The sequence below is a fragment of the Schistocerca cancellata genome, chromosome 1, assembly GCF_023864275.1.
Source record: "Schistocerca cancellata isolate TAMUIC-IGC-003103 chromosome 1, iqSchCanc2.1, whole genome shotgun sequence".
NCBI classification, from domain to species: domain Eukaryota; kingdom Metazoa; phylum Arthropoda; class Insecta; order Orthoptera; family Acrididae; genus Schistocerca; species Schistocerca cancellata.
The window spans coordinates 948,818,216-948,834,944 of record NC_064626.1 but is presented as its reverse complement, the minus strand read 5'-3'; the positions used below and the strand labels follow the sequence as shown (position 1 = coordinate 948,834,944).

The window sequence follows — 16,729 nt, the reverse complement described above, 5'->3', positions numbered from 1 at the left end:
CTTCAGGCGAGTGTCTTTCCTGTTCCGTTATGTTATGAAGATTCTGGAATGCGCAGATTATGTCGGTTTACTTTGTTGCGAACATGAAATTTTGCTTCACCACTGATTCACTCTTTGCAAACTGTGTAAGTAGGCTGTTTAGGTTCGTATATTGGTAACGCCGCCGCCACGTAGCGCTCTCTGTATGAAAATCACTGGCTGTGCTGTGTGCAGTCTGTGGCTAGTTTGCATTGTTGTCTGCCATTGTAGTGTTGGGCAGCTGGACGTGAACAGCGCGTAGCGTTGCGCAGTTGGAGGTGAGCCGCCAGCAGTGGTGGATGTGGGGAGAGAAATTGCGGAGTTTTGATATTTGTAAGAATGGATGTTATGAACTGCTATATATATTATGACTATTAAGGTAAATACAATGTTTGTTCTCTATTAAAATCTTTCATTTGCTAACTATGCCTATCAGTAGTTCGTGCCTTCCGTAGTTTGAATCTTTTATTTAGCTGGCAGTAGTGGCGCTCGCTGTATTGCTGTAGTTCGAGTAACGAAGATTTTTGGTGAGGTAAGTGATTTGTGAAAGGTATAGGTTAATGTTAGTCAGGGCCATTCTTTTGTAGGGATTTTTGAAAGTCAGATTGCGTTGCGCTAAAAGTATTGTGTGTCACTTTAGTGAATGTTTGTGTACGTTCAGTTTTGCTTAGCTGTTTGAAAAGCAAACAATGTAAGAGGTTTATCAGCACAGTAATTCATAAATTTTTCTAAGGGGACGTTTCAACTGCAGCACACAAAACGCCTTTTGTTGAGCGTACCCCATCTTACTTCTGACAGACGCAAACTGAGAAGACACAATGACCGACATCCATAGGCGATTTTCTTAAACTCTAGGCCACGGCCACTGCAACACATATTTCCTTGCCGGCATGTCCTAAAGTTTTGTAGTCATTACCATTCAAAAGTCAGGTCATTCTTTTTGAAACACCCTATATAAGCACCCTGTAGATACAAAGCCACTAAGTTTGATAAACATCGCAACTATGCGTTGAGGTTTACCACCTTCCATTTCATACAATGTGATATATTAATTTTAAATATAATTATGTAGTGTATCAGTAAACACGATCTTATCCTGAGAAGTCCTAGGGACCCCATAAAACGCAGATATGTTTGTTAAAAAGCTTCATCTGCTGTGATTTTAACGTGTTCATTTTGTAAGCCGTGGCTTAACTGTGGAAGTGCCTTGCGGAAACGTAATGCGCTCGCTACAGCAGTAACTGCCTCCTCTAGCGCCCCTGCCCGTGTGGAGACGGTAGCAGACAGGCGTCGGAGGTGGGCGGGCGGTGAGGCGTCGCCTCCGCCCCCACTGGGAGGCGCCGGGCCGGAAACAGTGCGCCCCAGTTGTCGCGTTTCCACAGCGGCCGTTCGCTTTCGCAGTATTTGCGGGCCAATCGGTTTTAACCCCAATCGGGCGGCATCCCGCCGGGACACAGATCGTAATCCAATCTGCCCGCACATATGCGGCCGTTTTTGGCCTCGGGGCGGGGGTTTGGGATGCGGGTAGTTTCATATAGCAGAGCGCCGCCCTCACCGATGCTTAACTGAATTAAAACTGCAATTTCGGCGCCCGCTGTCGGTAATGAGATACGAACGCTGTCGGACCGGACGTTTGGGTCAATCCTGTCGTCCGGATCACAGTTTTCTGGTTGGCAGGAGCGAATATCGTTTTACCGCGATAACACTCTGCATGAAAGCGCAGTTCCCAACTCCTATCCGTCAGACCTCCCTCTGTTTACTGCCTGCTCAGTTCTATAATGCAGGAGCGTTAGCACTGACGGATGAAGCCAGAAGTTCAGTAGAAAGCATTATAACAGATACGGTATGTTTGAAAAGGCCGCATGCAGAATCGCGGTTTGGGGGAGGGGGAAGATCTTGGTTTGGTGCCCTGTTCCTGTTTGAGCTAGGAGTATGCAGCAAACAGATTTCGGTTTATCCCGGACGAGCGACATATATATAGCCATTCGAATACCTGTCTTACTGATGTTACAGTAGGCCTATATTAAGCAAGGTTTCTACGACAATCGGAGCTGACGTCGAGGAAAATTGTGCGAATCCATTTATTTCTTTTGAAAAAGATTTTAATTGGGCTGAAATTAATGCCTAGTTAATGTCACCATTTGTAAGTGCACTGTTCGCATTTTACGTGCAAAAAAGACACCCGCATTCGGATTTTAAAAACAATCCAGTCAAATAACTCCGAATTGGAACAAAACTGATGCGACCTGTTCATCGGACCTTTTCTGAGATAAGTTTTAACCGTCTGAAAAAAATATTGTTTGTTTTGTGAGGAATCTAAAAAACGATTCTGCGCGCTATTACTAACACACACACACACACACGCACACACACAGGCGCTCTCAGAGCCATTCTTCCTACATTAAACCCCATTCGTCTGAAAACGTCTGATAATACTGTTCTTTAAATTGTATCGGGTAATACCTTATATCACACACTCAAAATGGCAGCACAGGTCGTGATCGTTCTGATTCTGGAAGATGACAGCTGCCACTGTTTGACACACTGTTGACCCCGTTCCCGATAACTGGGCGCTAGTCACACATGAGATAACTACGAAGGTCTACTGGTAGCATTTACGGAACCTGAATGCGTCAACAGAGACTTGTTACAGAAATGAGTATAACCGAGAGGAAATCAGATATTATTATTGAAATTACTTTCTGCTGCTTACTGAAAAATATTTAAAAAATAACTTAGTCCGAAAGATTTCTAGGTAATGTATATCAACGGCCCAATAATAAGCTAGTGGGCACGTATAGAGTATCTGTGTAGCGGCTGGTCTGTAGTTGATGGACTAAGGTTAATAAAACCGGGAAAATCACTGCCTCCCACTGTTTCCCTGTCTGACGGGTAGTAGCACTCAAGCCGGCCATTGTGGCCGAGCGGTTCTAGGCGCTTCAGTCCGGAACCGTTCGACCGTTATGGTCGCAGGTTCGAATCCTGCCTCGGGCATGGATGTATGTGATGTCCTTAGGTTAGTTAGGTTTAAGTAGTTATAAGTTCTAGGGGACTGATGACCTCAGTTATTAAGTCCCATAGTGCTCAGAGCCATTTTTTTGAGTAACACGCACCTGATAATCTTCCCTACCTGGACCGTGAAGGAGTCTGGCTTCTTCTGTTTGTAACTGTGTCTTCACCTAATCGATACTTTAATTTAAAGATCGATACTTCAATTTAAAGATACCCTATAAATGGGTGTAAACTTGAATATATATTGAGGAAAGTTACAGAAATGTAAGGTAACCTAGCCGGCCGGGGTGGCCGAGCGGCTCTAGGCGCTACAATCTGGAACCACGCGACTGCTACGGTCGCAGGTTCGAATCCTGCCTCTGACATGGATGTGTGTGATATCCTTAGGTTAATTAGTTTTAAGTAGTTCTAAGTTCTAGGGGACTGATGACCTCAGATGTTAAGTCCTATAGTGCTCAGAGCTATTTGAACCATTTTTTTAAGGTAACCTGTCACAGTCTTTTGTAGCAAACATTGAAATTGTCGGTGACGTGGTGAGATGCCGCATTGCTGTAGGGCAAGGAATGAAGCTGAAAACACATCAATACGAGTTGAGAAATCTGTACGGGAATACGTCCAATTCCTAGAGAGAGTGATCTGTACGGGAATACGTCCAATTCCTAGAGAGAGTGAGTTATATTTGACAGAGAGTTGCTAGCCATGAGTTCCGTATTACACGCACAGTGGCACGGGTCGAACGACAAAGCTTACCGTCATGCGATTAGTGGAGTAGCGATGCCGGATTATTGTGGTGAAAAACAGCGTGATTGCACGAAACCAACCACTCTAGTTGCTGCGCGCTTCGTTTCGCGAAACATACCGAAGAGACCTCACGGCTGGACAAGGCTGTTCACAAGGTGATGAAACACAACGCTTGTCTAATATAACGACGGAACGTCCGTGTTTCTGCTATCTGCGATGTGTACACGTCCAGAATCAGCAACCGAATAGGCTGGAGAGTGCTATCTGTAAACCCCGACAACGCACCAAATTGTGCGGCCGCAGTTAACAAATAGGTTCACGCAACCAGCATGACAGGGGGAGGGAATGAACTCTGGTGCAGCCTCGCCCCGGCTGTCAACACGGTCTCTTTGACCCTCAAGTTGGGACACGTGTTTGGGCCTCAGTTCCTGAACGAGGGAGAAACTAGTGTGCCTCCGGCACCCAGTGGCTGTCTGCGGCTCGTTGCCTTGCGGTAGCGTTCTCGCTTCCCGTGCAGGGGGTGCCGGGATAGAATCCCGGCGGGGTTGGAGATTTTTCTCTGCCTCGAGATGACTGGGTGTAGTGTGTCTTTCACTTTCATTCACTCGCAAGTCGCCGTAGTGGCGTTAAAGAACTTGTGGAGCTGCGGCCGAACCGCCCCGCGAGGGGTCTGCCGGCCACCAATGCCATACGATAATTATTACCGCGTGGCTTTAGCTTAAATTCAAATGCAACAAATTTTGTATTGTGGAGATCCGCAGTTTCTGAAAGCTACGTTCACACTGACAAGGTAAAATAAATCTCAAAGTAGACCTTGCCTGATTGTATGACAAGTCAATGATATACAAAGTACTGCTCACAAAATAGATTGACATCGAAATAAAAGGACTGGAGAAACGTAAATATGAAATCTTATATGGACATACCTAAGGCTTAAGAGAGACGTGAGAACGTCAGGTACGCCGTGACAGTCTAGACGAACAGAGCTGCACCGGTGCCGGCGCCGGTTCCGGTAAAGAAAATGGGGGCATGCACGGATGAACGTATGCAATGGAGGGCGAAATGGGAATAGAATCGTAAACAGTGGCAGAAAAAGTAAGGTGGCAAAATTGCAAGTAGTTTTACATGTAAAGGTAGAAGAACGTAAACTACAATTGTTATTTCACTTTATTTTAAAAACCAGGGGAAGCATGCAGAGTGGGATACAATCATAAAATAAAAGGAATTATATAGGACTTTATCAATAAACTTCTTTATGAATCGTAAACACATCAATAATGATGTATGAATCTGACAGTGCTTAACAATGCTAGAGGTCAAACACGTAGCAGCGGAGTAGAGAAGTGTGATTTCAGGGACGACTGTCAAATAACTGCGTGTAAAAGTGGTTTAAATTATGGAACAGACCTATGCATTAGGTTATTTTATTTAAGCAGTCGAAGTTTGCTAAATGTTGTGGTGCCGCAACTGTAGTTGCCCATTTAAGATATGCATTGGGAGTCTCTTTTTGCGTAGTAATATCTCGATCTCTTCGAAAATGTTGAGATTATGTCCTTTTCTTTCCCGATGAAGAAAATTATTTTGCAAATTTGTTATGGTGTGCCCCTCCTCCCGCAGATGGTTATTTCAAGCTGATTTGGAGTCAGCTAGATTAAAGTGTTCTTTATGTAACGTGCAGAAGCTTCTGCTCGTTTGTCCAATGTATCTCATAGGTCAGTTGTCGCACTAATGCAATATATTCCAGCAGTATTGTAGTTTCTACTGGTAGCGTGTCCTTTGTGCCTATATTTCATCCCGATGTTCTGTGATATAAAGAAGGCTGGTTGCATGTTGTTCTCTCGTAAATGTGACCCAGCTTTCTCCGAAATCTTACGGATGTATGGGATGCCATGCATGCGAGATTCTGCGTTAACCAATGTTCTTGGTTCATCTATTCAAATTTCTCAAATTGCGTAATCCGATTGGGTATCGAGTGGAAGTGAACTTGGATGACAATACGGATACGTAATTACATGCTGTCTCAACTCTACTCCAGAGTTCATCGATTGTGACGAAGGGTAGCGGGCCAGTCTCTCGGCAACGCACGACAGTGGGTGAGAGATGTGGGGAACGTGGTGGCCAGTGCAACAGTCGAACACACTCTTCATCGAAGTAGGTCATGACAGCACGGGCAACATGGAGTCTTGCGTTATCATGTTGAAAGGTAACTTTATGGAGAGCTGGAAGATACACCGCAGCCACCAGCCTTAACACGTCAGAAATGTAACACCAGCTGTCCAACTTACCAGTTATGCGAACCAGATGAGATCATACTGTGTACCGAATGGCATCCAACCCATTCACGTGAGGTGCTGCGCCTTTATGATGATGACGATTGTAATATGGGAACGTTCATTTTTCACGGAACCTACACACACACGGTTACGACCATCGTGATGCTGTGCGTAGACCTGAAAATTGTCTGGAAAGACGACAGTGTCCACTGATGTCGCTGGGCGTAGCACTGTGGGTGTGCCTCTCTCTCCCGCTGAACTGCCACAACAAAGGTAGCCGTGCTGACAATCCCTGGTGCTCCAGACATCATCGCACTGTCTGTATGGATAAGTGTCTGCTACCAAGACCAGCGGCAGACTGAAGATAGGTAAGTAACGTGGTTGTTCTGACCTACACGGCGAAATGCATAATATGCCTGTCCTCTTTGGCGCTAGTCGAATGGAAGCCGCAGAGATCCCGTATGACGATGATTACAGCATTGCTGAAGCCATCGATTGCATATTCGCATGACAGTCGTGGGATCCCGGCTAACCGGGGCAGCAATGTCGTCGAACGATAAACTGCGGACTCAACAGGCAAAGATTCTGCCACTGCCAAATTTCGATGGGTGCTTTTAGACATGTCTCCTTCGTATACAAGGCATAATTCGATCTTCTCTCAAAGAAACAACATTAAAGTGCCGTTTCTGAATAAGGATCCGACTGCGCAATCCGCCTCTGTAGAAGCGCGGTCAGCGCTGTGAGTTGTTAAGCAAAGGGGCCCGGGTTCGATTCCTGACTGAGTTGGAGATTCTCTCCGCTCGATGACGGTCCTTAGGTTCGTGGCGTCATGACTGACATTATATCCTTCAGAGTGCTGTCCTAAAAGCCAATTTAAAAAAAAACCTGCAGTGTAATTCTTTCCCATATAAAGAATGAAGATAGCGTCACTGCTACCTAGTTAGTGCATCTGCGCTGAAATGCTAATGATTTGCGTATCCATACACGTAGTACGCTTCATACCAATTTCACAAGCTGCGACATCGTCGCGAAAAAACACAGTGACCCGTATATGTAATAAGTTTCCTTTAATTTACGTCTATGGTCACAATCTTTTCTGTTTAACAGATTACCGGTTTCGGTCTTTAATGACCATCATCAGATCTGCAGCAAAACTTGGAAAAATATAAATACACTCGCAAACTGTATACAGCTTAAGATCAATACATAGAGCATATTGAAAAGGAGTACTGACAAAATTTACATTTGTGCGCTTTAAATGTGAAGAGGCATACCTGTCTCATAAAAACAAAGTCCTGATGCACTGCAGCCATAGTGGCATAGTCAACTGTTAAATGCGGAATCAGCACCAGCATCGTCAAATACATATAAATCACATCACATGCACGAGTCATGTTGTCAGTAAAACTACTGTTTAAATCAAGCTGCCGTACAGTAGCCACAAGATGTTTGTGTAGTAAGTTGACCAGATGTCGCTAATGTCAGCATACACTAGTTTTCAATAATTAATTGAAACAGCGAAAATAAAAGGGGGATACAATAGTTAAAGTCTGTAATAAGCTTATAAAGTATAAAAAGTGTTACAGTAATAAAAAAGCAATTAAAAAACTAGTGTATGCTGACATTAGCGACATCTGGTCAACTTAATACACAAACATCATGTGGCTACTGTACGGCAGCTTGTTTTAAACAGTAGTTTTACTGACAACATGACTCGTGCATGTGATGTGATTTATATGTATTTGACGATGCTGGTGCTGATTCCGCATTTAACAGTTGACTATGCCACTATGGCTGCAGTACATTAGGACTTTGTTTTTATGAGACAGGTATGCCTCTTCACATTTAAAGCGCACAAATGTAAATTTTGTCAGTACTACTTTTCAATATGCTCTATGTATTGTTCTTAAGCTGTATACAGTTTGCGAGTGTATTTATATTTTTCCCATTTTTGCTGCAGATCTAATGATGGTCATTAAAGACCGAAACCGGTAATCTGTTAAACAGAAAAGATTGTGACCATAGACGTAAATTAAAGGAAACTCATGCCAATTTGACGATACATGTGTCCTTCGCGAGGCTGCAGTTTTAAAGGACAGTAGAGTAAATAGTTGGTGCTCATCGGACGGTGGACGCAGCGCGTGCTGGTCTGGGTGTGCGTGTTGGTATGGCAGCGCTGGCCGCCAGGTGGCGACTGCGTGCCGGCCGCGCGTGGAATGCGACGCGGCGTGCCTGTCAACTGTCCCGCAGCACGGCAGCTGTACGCCTGCCCTGCCAGCGCCCGCGGCCTCGGCACACAGTCAAGAGAATAACATGGGTAGTTGTGTCTATACTCATAAATGATGAAGCAGTTAGGCAGCACGCAGCTGTTTCATCGAAACGTATTTGTACTGTCTTGCAAGACAGTTTTAACGTTATTTGTATAAATCTCCACAGTGAGCAGCGCCATTTTGTTTTAGCTCCTCTAGCGGCGTGCTACGGTGCTGTGGCGCGGTATTTCAATCTAAACCAGAACTGCAGACACTTATCTATCCATCAAGAAAAAATCTAGACGAACCTTCCTGCTTAAAATTGCTACAATTTGAAGGTTAGGAGAAGCCCGCCGAAATGAACTGTGGCTAACAAACTGTCCTGCAGGGTTATGGGCAGCAAAAGAAAAGCTACCCTCAGACAGCCATCTCCAGTATGGGACCTGTAAAACCCTCAATAGGTTGAGAACAGAGGCAACAACGTGCAAGTCTAATTTTAAGAAGTGAGGTATCATTGACGATGAATGTTGTGAATGTGGTGCGAGGCAGGAATCTGAACACTTGTTGGTCCGCAGAAACTCTGTGACATGGAAGACTTGTTTGCGACGAATAACTGTGCCATTCTGGTTGCTGAACAATGGACTCACAGAGTGTGAAATTCCTTGTAATTAATATTAGATTATAGTTTTTATTATGTTGTCTATTAGTGTTCTTTGGACTCGGATAAATAAACAAACAACAAAAATTAATTACGTAACATTATTTTTTCGAGGTGACCAAACTTTATGACTACCCCTCACACTCTCTGTATCTCAGATGCCTGCTCACAAAGAAAAAGTCGTTTACAGTGTAAGTGTCTTTTGATATCATGGCTCATTGGTATCGTACATCTTAATAGAAGTGTTGAAGCAATCATCTATGAGAGCCTACTGAAGCTCCAGCAAGATAACAATTCGGGCTACAGTCCTGTTAGTAACGGTTCTAGCGTTTTCCCCATGTAATTCTTCCTCTCCCTCCTCCCCCGGTTTCCCTTGTTGCGAATAGAGAAATAGGACTACAAAACCGCCCCGTGTTTGTCTGATCTAGCGTTGTGCTCGACCAAAACTACGGTTCGGTAGTTTTGGTACAGTACAGACATGACGTAGGAAATGGTAGGATTACCGGTAATATTGGTTGCAGTGGTAGGGGAAGAAACATAAATGAATGTATGAGAGAGGAACCGGGAGCCGACGACTTCTCTTTGTTCTCGTTTGCTTCGCACATAATTAGAATCGCAAACTAAAAATTAGTTGATCGCGTAGTCCCTGCGCTTTCATATAATCAAAACAATTACTTCTGATGCAAGTACAGTCTACATGCACAAACATAAAAGAATCTATACAGTTATTGTTGTAATTTTGTACTAAACAGAATGTTCTTTATCACAATCAAAGGCAAGAGTTTCCTGTTATTACTGGTAAATGCGACAGTTGTTATGAATAACAGAAACATGTCTTACATGTGATTGATGAAGTATTGAAGAAGTGTTTGACATATTTTCGTTTCCCGTTTTTTTTTCACTTTACCTTTTTTGAGGATATTCTGTATTCTAGTGCTATATGATAAATCTATACTGTTTCAAATTTTTTACCACAACATCCCTCTGGTTCACACTACATACCAATTCTCAAATAAAATCGGAATTCAACACTGACAGTTTCAGTTTTGCTGTAAATACTGTTTATTTTCAAGTAAAAGACAGGAGGACAAATATGCAGAACAAAAATGTTCCATAAGTTATGTGGCCCTTTATATATCCTCAGTCATTTTCTAAACGGTTCACTGCTACCAGTTTCGGGGAACCTGCTAAGAGATGATCGCATACACAAAGCAATCGAAATGAGGCAACACCTGATAGTTACGCAACACACCAAACGTACATGTAACGCAGTTACAACCTTAACTGAACAAAGCTACTAGGAAAACTACCGTAGATTACGCTGACTTATGACAGTCTGCTGTAGCCTACGGCGATTTCACAACACTAGTCTGACTTAATGAAGTACTTTTGCTAAAGTTACATAAACGTGACGATAGCAGGTGAACAGTACGATAGAAAAATCGGTAATGGAAATTCTCAAGTGAAACAATGGACTGACAAAATTAATGTGCCTTATACACATGTATTTCATGTCTCACTCTCTTCTTGTACCTTTCGTCTGTGCTAGTCTAATCATCGCAACACTACGTTTTCTGTTTCTTAAAATTTTTTAGCGTCGTTGTTTCACAATTCCGCATTTCATTACGACTATACGAAACTAATTTGGCGCGAAATACCTTCAGTATGTTTCCGTTCATATGAGTTCCTGGATATTATCTTCTGCTTTGCGCATACTTCGTTCTTATCTGATCTGTTCGCCAAGCTGGCACGTTAATTATCTAACGCTGGAACCTTCTCCTGTCATACTGCACACACTGCAGTTACTTAAAATGAGTTAGAGATCAGTTTTAGTTTTGGAAATGCGATAGCTTTATGGTAATTATCCAGCTTATATTAGCAAACGTTATGTAATCTGCGTAATCAAGAACGGAGCGATTGATACGATGCAAGTAACTCTGCTTTTCAAGGAACCTATAGAGTCGCTTAAACACGTGTGTGTCATCCATCGACTGTCGTATCTCAAGTTCATGCTAGCCTCCGTAAACAGCATGCCAAAATAACTAAAGAACGTGCCATCAGTCTTAGGAAGGAGTCAGTACAAGAGTGCAAAAGAAAACAGTAACGAAGTTATTGCCTAGTACTGTGACAACTGGGTTTCTATCAGTGTACTTCACACTTCGAATCTTCTATTACATTTCCCTTTTTGTGTGTGAGAGGATGAGGCCTAAGTTTCATACTGTGTGTGAGACACAATATCTGTGTTCCACATCGACTAATTAGAGGCGACAATATTTTGTCAAGTAACATTATTATATGCAGGTAGCTGCAGTTATTCGGAGATGAAGAAGTTTAGAAATGATGGACTAGCCTGGAAACCCGCATGAAAACAGTCTTCGGACTGAAGACCACCACCACAACAACAACAACAACAACAACAACAACCATCATTACTAAAGATGTAGCCCTTACAAAGGTAATGTATCACACGATATAACGTGTATGTGGGTAAATTAATCGTTAAATAAAAAGTGAGTGAAACTTATAACATCCGCAGTTACATAGACTGAAAGAAGAGTTTTTACTGATTTTGAACAATACATGTTGAATACTCAAGATGCTAGGCCTACGTTCAACTGATCAATAATCACTCGCGTAGCTCTGAGTATAATTTGAGTATAATTCCATTGCGTTAAAGAAAAAATGAGTATTTTGTTATTACATTACACGGTAACGCTAGTTCGACATTTTGAAAACATAATATTTCGCAAATGAAACAATTTGAATATATTATCTTTCATATTTCGGTGCTTATCTTCACTGCAATCGATATTGTAAATGACGTAAAAATGTTGCAGATTGTTTCTTCTCGGAAAGATGAGCGTTAATTACGAAAGTGGCATGAGAACTTTTGTCACATTTCACTGTCGATAAATTATGATTGTCTCACAAAAGGGCTGCAGCTCCGAGAATCAAGTTGAGAACCGTACCGACAACGCATGTGAATTCCTGTTGTACAAATTAATACAATCAGACTAGAATTACAGCATAGCTATATTAATATGTGACCACCAGGTAGCCATTTGCCACCAATCCAGTTCCTTTACTCCGCAAAGAAACCTGTGTTATGCGACCTAGGCGCTCTTCATTGCTGTGCGAAGTGACACACTTTCGTTGGAGATTTTCCATAATGGTCGCAAATGCATGCCCCGTGGCGCCGTGATGACGGTATTAATTTCTTTGTTTGCATGGAATATTGTTCTAATAACGGTTGCGTACTTTTTTCCTTAGTGCGTGTCCAGTCAATCCAGAATGCGATTGTTATGCAGTGACAGCCTATTTTCTCCCCACTCTCAACTAGGAGCAAGTATGATATATTGTCATCTGGAAGACACTGTACAACAAATGTAAAAACGAAATCAATCCATTTCTAAAACATCCATCGTTGAGAGCGGAAATTTATACTTTCTCATTAAATAATACAACACAGTCAACTCATTACTTCTCAGAAAATCCCGTCTTATGTGGAAATCAATGCACTGACGAGCCCAGGAGATTACCGTAATTTTATGTTGTGCCAGAATGGCCTCCAATGGTTTCGTAAAACATCTACGGCAGTATCTACAACTATTTCCACACTTCACCAGTTATTCTTAATATTGTCGTGTTATGGACTACAGTATAACCATGAAAAAAGTTCTCGAATCTTCTTGACACATTAAAACAGCTCCGAGCCTAGAAAGATTCTACGGTCATGATTTTTTTTAATTTAGTAGCTTTCGATACATACTCAAGCAGCCGTCTCAACAGTGGACTGCAAACTATGATGATACGAATGTAAGGACAACACAACACCCACTCCCTGAGCGGAGAAAAATCTCCGACCCGGCCGGAATCGAACCCAGGCTCCTTCAGAAAGCAACCCGACACTCTTATCGCGCAGCTACCGAGGCGGACAACCGTCATCGAATAGCAGCAAAGAAAGATTGATACCAACAACCAATGTAAAGGTGTACGCTGATTTATGTCATTCTGTCATATTGTCATAATAATCTAAGGCACTTCTCTCCGTCTTAGCTGACTGAAGATAAATGAGTAGCTCTCGTGAGAACCTCTAAACAGTATAAAGTAATAGATTTGAATTCTGTGGCACAAGTCGGAACTCCCGGTGACCAACATATACTTTGATGCCTTCCTGCTATGTGTAGCTTTCTCACTAACTCAAAATCTCGACGGTCTGAATAAAACACAGAGGTATATGGTTCGATTTCAGAGACACTGACACTGTAAGAAAGTGACTTGTGCACTTCACCTTTACAAGAAAAATGAAAAACCGTTATGATTTCCAATTACGCTATATTCATATTCACTTATAAGGGAAGAAACGGCTGTTATAACAAGTGAGCGTCAGAAACTATTGTTTTTAAATGAAGATATTTAAAATTAATGAAATATCTGACGAATCTTATATAAATATCGTCTGTGTGGAATGGAAGTAAATGAAATGACAGTCCAAAATAAAACAAACGCAGACATCGATATTAGAGTGTGAAATAATACTCCGAAAAATTTCAAGAAATAAAATGAAAAACACTCGTCTGTGCAACAATTCGCCTACTGTGTAGAACTTCTGAACTGCTGGAATAAATGAATTAATGCCTACAGCATAGGTCCTGGGTTTCTTTCGATTATGTAACTTTAAAAACAAAAATTACTTCTGTTTCACGGGGGCGTAAATATTTTCTGTACAATTAATAACCGTTGTGAGCAAATTACAAGCCTTTCAGAACAGTACACCATAGTATTTCTAGGTACTTGTAACGCGAATTCCGCAAGAGAAGTTTCATTGTGCCACATGCCCAACGCGGCTTTTACTTACTTCATTGAAATATTTCGCTTTAATCACCTCTCCGAAATTTTCGTAGTAGGCATTTACGGGAATCCACGGAATCCTAAGGTTTGACGAACATTATGTAGTTGCCGTCAGACTAACATGGCTTCATTAAAGGGGAAAAAAATAAAAAGTCATGTTCTATTACATAAATATAAGTTTTGAGGAACAGACGTACTAACAAATGTTACAGACTTCATTACCTTGCCAGTATCTTTGCTCTTGGTATTTATGTGAGTACATTACGTTTCTGGAGATTTCCATCACCTGCGAAATACACACACACACACACACACACACACACACACACACACACACACACACACGCAAGCACACACGCAAGCACACACACACACGAACCAAGCGAAAGAACAGAAGAAGGTACTGTAATTTTCAATAAGGCATTAGGAAATAATCTTCTTGTTCAGATTGTAATATTTCACACCAGAATATACAACGAATAAGTTGAAATGCATACGTACAGAATTCACAGAAAGTGCCAGTTATTTTGTACAGCGCTGTATGAGAATATATGAAACGCTAATGCGACAGAAGCCACAGCAGACAGCTATGTAGCCTGTTGAAAGGTACGTACAGTAATGTCTCGTAAACTCTGTAAAAGGCAAGAACCACAAGATCTAACAACGTCGGAACTTCGTTCCAGGGCAGCGTAACGTCTTTTGCGGAAATGTCCCCAACAGTCGAAGTGCCGACCGCTTTCAGTATTTAACTTTACAATCCGTTTCGATCTTTTGACTGTATCATCAGCTCTCAATGTCAATGACAAGATCTGATGACGGTAATAAAGGTATGAAGCCATCCGTAAAAGGGAATATTGTACGCTATAAGGACTGCTAAATAATCGTCAGAAAACTAAACCGAACGAAAATAAAGAGCCGAAAATCTTACACAATAAAAATATGTGAAAGAATATAGACAGTATGCTGCAGTACCTTCCTCAACTGTTATGTGGCGTTCCTTTTTCAGTTTAGTAGGTCACAGGCGGCTATCGGCGCGTTGCACTCACAGTGTTGGGTGATCCACCAGTTGACGCCGCTGAAGGCGATGTGCCAGTGCGGACAACAAGTGAAGCTGCCTCCGCGACAGATTGCGCCCTCCTGCGAGATAAGGCACTTCGGGCCGGCTGACCTCTGTTGCGCCCGGCACCACCTAGCGCACGCTCACTTGATAAGTGTCATGTCCACTCAGCGTTAAGCACGACAGTTCCGCGGAAACACTCTGCGCACTTACACACGTTACAGTACCGCGGGATAGACAGAAGTCCAGTTCATCGAAGTATTCCAGAGGAATGTACATAGTTAGACGAAGTTCATCAATCAGGTACTGAGTAAAGACGAGCCAAAGTACTAATTACCGGTAATAGACTATAATGGCCTACTTTCAGCAAAGTAACAGGTTCCAGAGAGGTGTCAATTATTTGACAGTCTCAGCACTCAGCAGTTAAAGCACCAAACCACTGAACCAAAGGTATTCGATCACTGAGTAGTCCTAGTATTTTTATTTGTCACTTACCGCTTATTGCATTCACAGCTCTTGCTATGGGCCAAAACAGCTGGAAGTGCAGGCACATAGGCAGTCTTCAGGGCAGGCACATGGGCAGTCTTCAGAAAACTCCACAAAAAAAAAAGAACACACACATATCGCATGATGAGGCGATCTTGGAGGCCAATGGTGCAATACGAGATATCTATGCCATTATAGACAATCCATCGTTGAGGAAACTAATTGTTTTACGTGCAGATGTGACTGAATCGTATCTGTTGAAACGAATAACGCAAATCACTTCTTGTTGCCGTGTTATTGTTATCTCAATCTGACGCACATTGGGTAATGACCCAGCGGGCGAACTAACAACCTATATCTTTGTACATAAGCTCTCTCGAGTTAGCTGCATCACGGAGACCCCTACAACGCGACCAGCAACTTGCAACTGGCGTCAAGGTAAACTTTTAGTTTCAATGCAAAGTTAAAATTCACCCCAGATTTCAATCTTCATTTTGCTTTTCCAGTATTCTCTCTAATTCACTTAAGGCAAATGACTGGATGTCTCCTTTGCGAAGGACAGTCTATTTCCAGACTTGTTCTTGCCCAGCTCAAGTTACAATTTCAGTGACGTTTGTAATAGAACGTTAAAACGATTTATTCGGCTGTAAGTACCACGGTAAGCTTATAACCACTATGACGTCTTAAATTTTCTTTTTTCATTTAAGCCAGATGCTTTTTATAGCTGCATTGCGTATTTCACGGCTTTCGTCTATCTGACACCAGTTGTCAGATCGGCCTCGTTTGCGAGACTCCCAGTCGTCACTACAACTCTTCTGAAAGTGCCTCGATTTTACGCGTCTTCTGGGTGTTTATCCATTTGGTCTAGAAATTCACGAACGACGGTATTTTTGCTTTCGATTTTGAGTTGAAGATATATTTTAATCCATTAGAGAAACCTAATTTTTCGTTTGTTCATTGTGTCCGTAATATTTTAGAATATAAATCCTGACCGGCCGGTGTGGCCGAGCGATTCTAGGCGCTGCAGTCTGGAACCGCGTGACTACTACTGTCGCAGGTTCGAATCCTGCCTCGGGCATGGACGTGTGTGGTGTCCTTAGGTTAGTTAGGTTTAAGTAGTTCTAAGTTCTAGGGGACTGATGACCTCAGAAGTTAAGTCCCATAGTGCTCAGAGCCAGTTGAACCATTTGAACCTGCTAAGTCTCCCGAAATCCCACTACGTTGCGACTGCACTGTTTCATTAGTCAGCCTGTCAAGTCATCTACTCGTCACTGGCCAATACAAATCCTGTTTCGTTTTTTTTTTTTTTTTTTTTTTTTTTTGTAGGGACCGAGTTTTTTTTTTATAAGTCAGACCTGGCGTAGTTCTTTCTAAATCCGCTAGG

The 16,729-nt window shown here is 42.4% G+C and overlaps 1 protein-coding gene across 3 annotated transcripts in view; it reads right to left on the bottom strand.

Annotated features, from left to right (window-relative positions):
- LOC126088210 (superoxide dismutase [Cu-Zn]-like) overlaps positions 1-16,729 on the bottom strand; it is a 339,884-nt gene that overhangs the window by 86,396 nt on the left and 236,759 nt on the right. The window contains exon 1 of one of the 3 annotated variants that reach the window (XM_049906368.1): positions 14,849-14,929. The exons of 1 other annotated variant lie outside the window; for it this stretch is intronic. The gene's annotated coding sequence lies outside the window, so the exon portion shown is untranslated. Of the gene's footprint in view, positions 1-14,774; positions 14,930-16,729 lie in introns of those variants that run through there. One more of the 3 variants, XM_049906354.1, reaches the window with a different exon arrangement.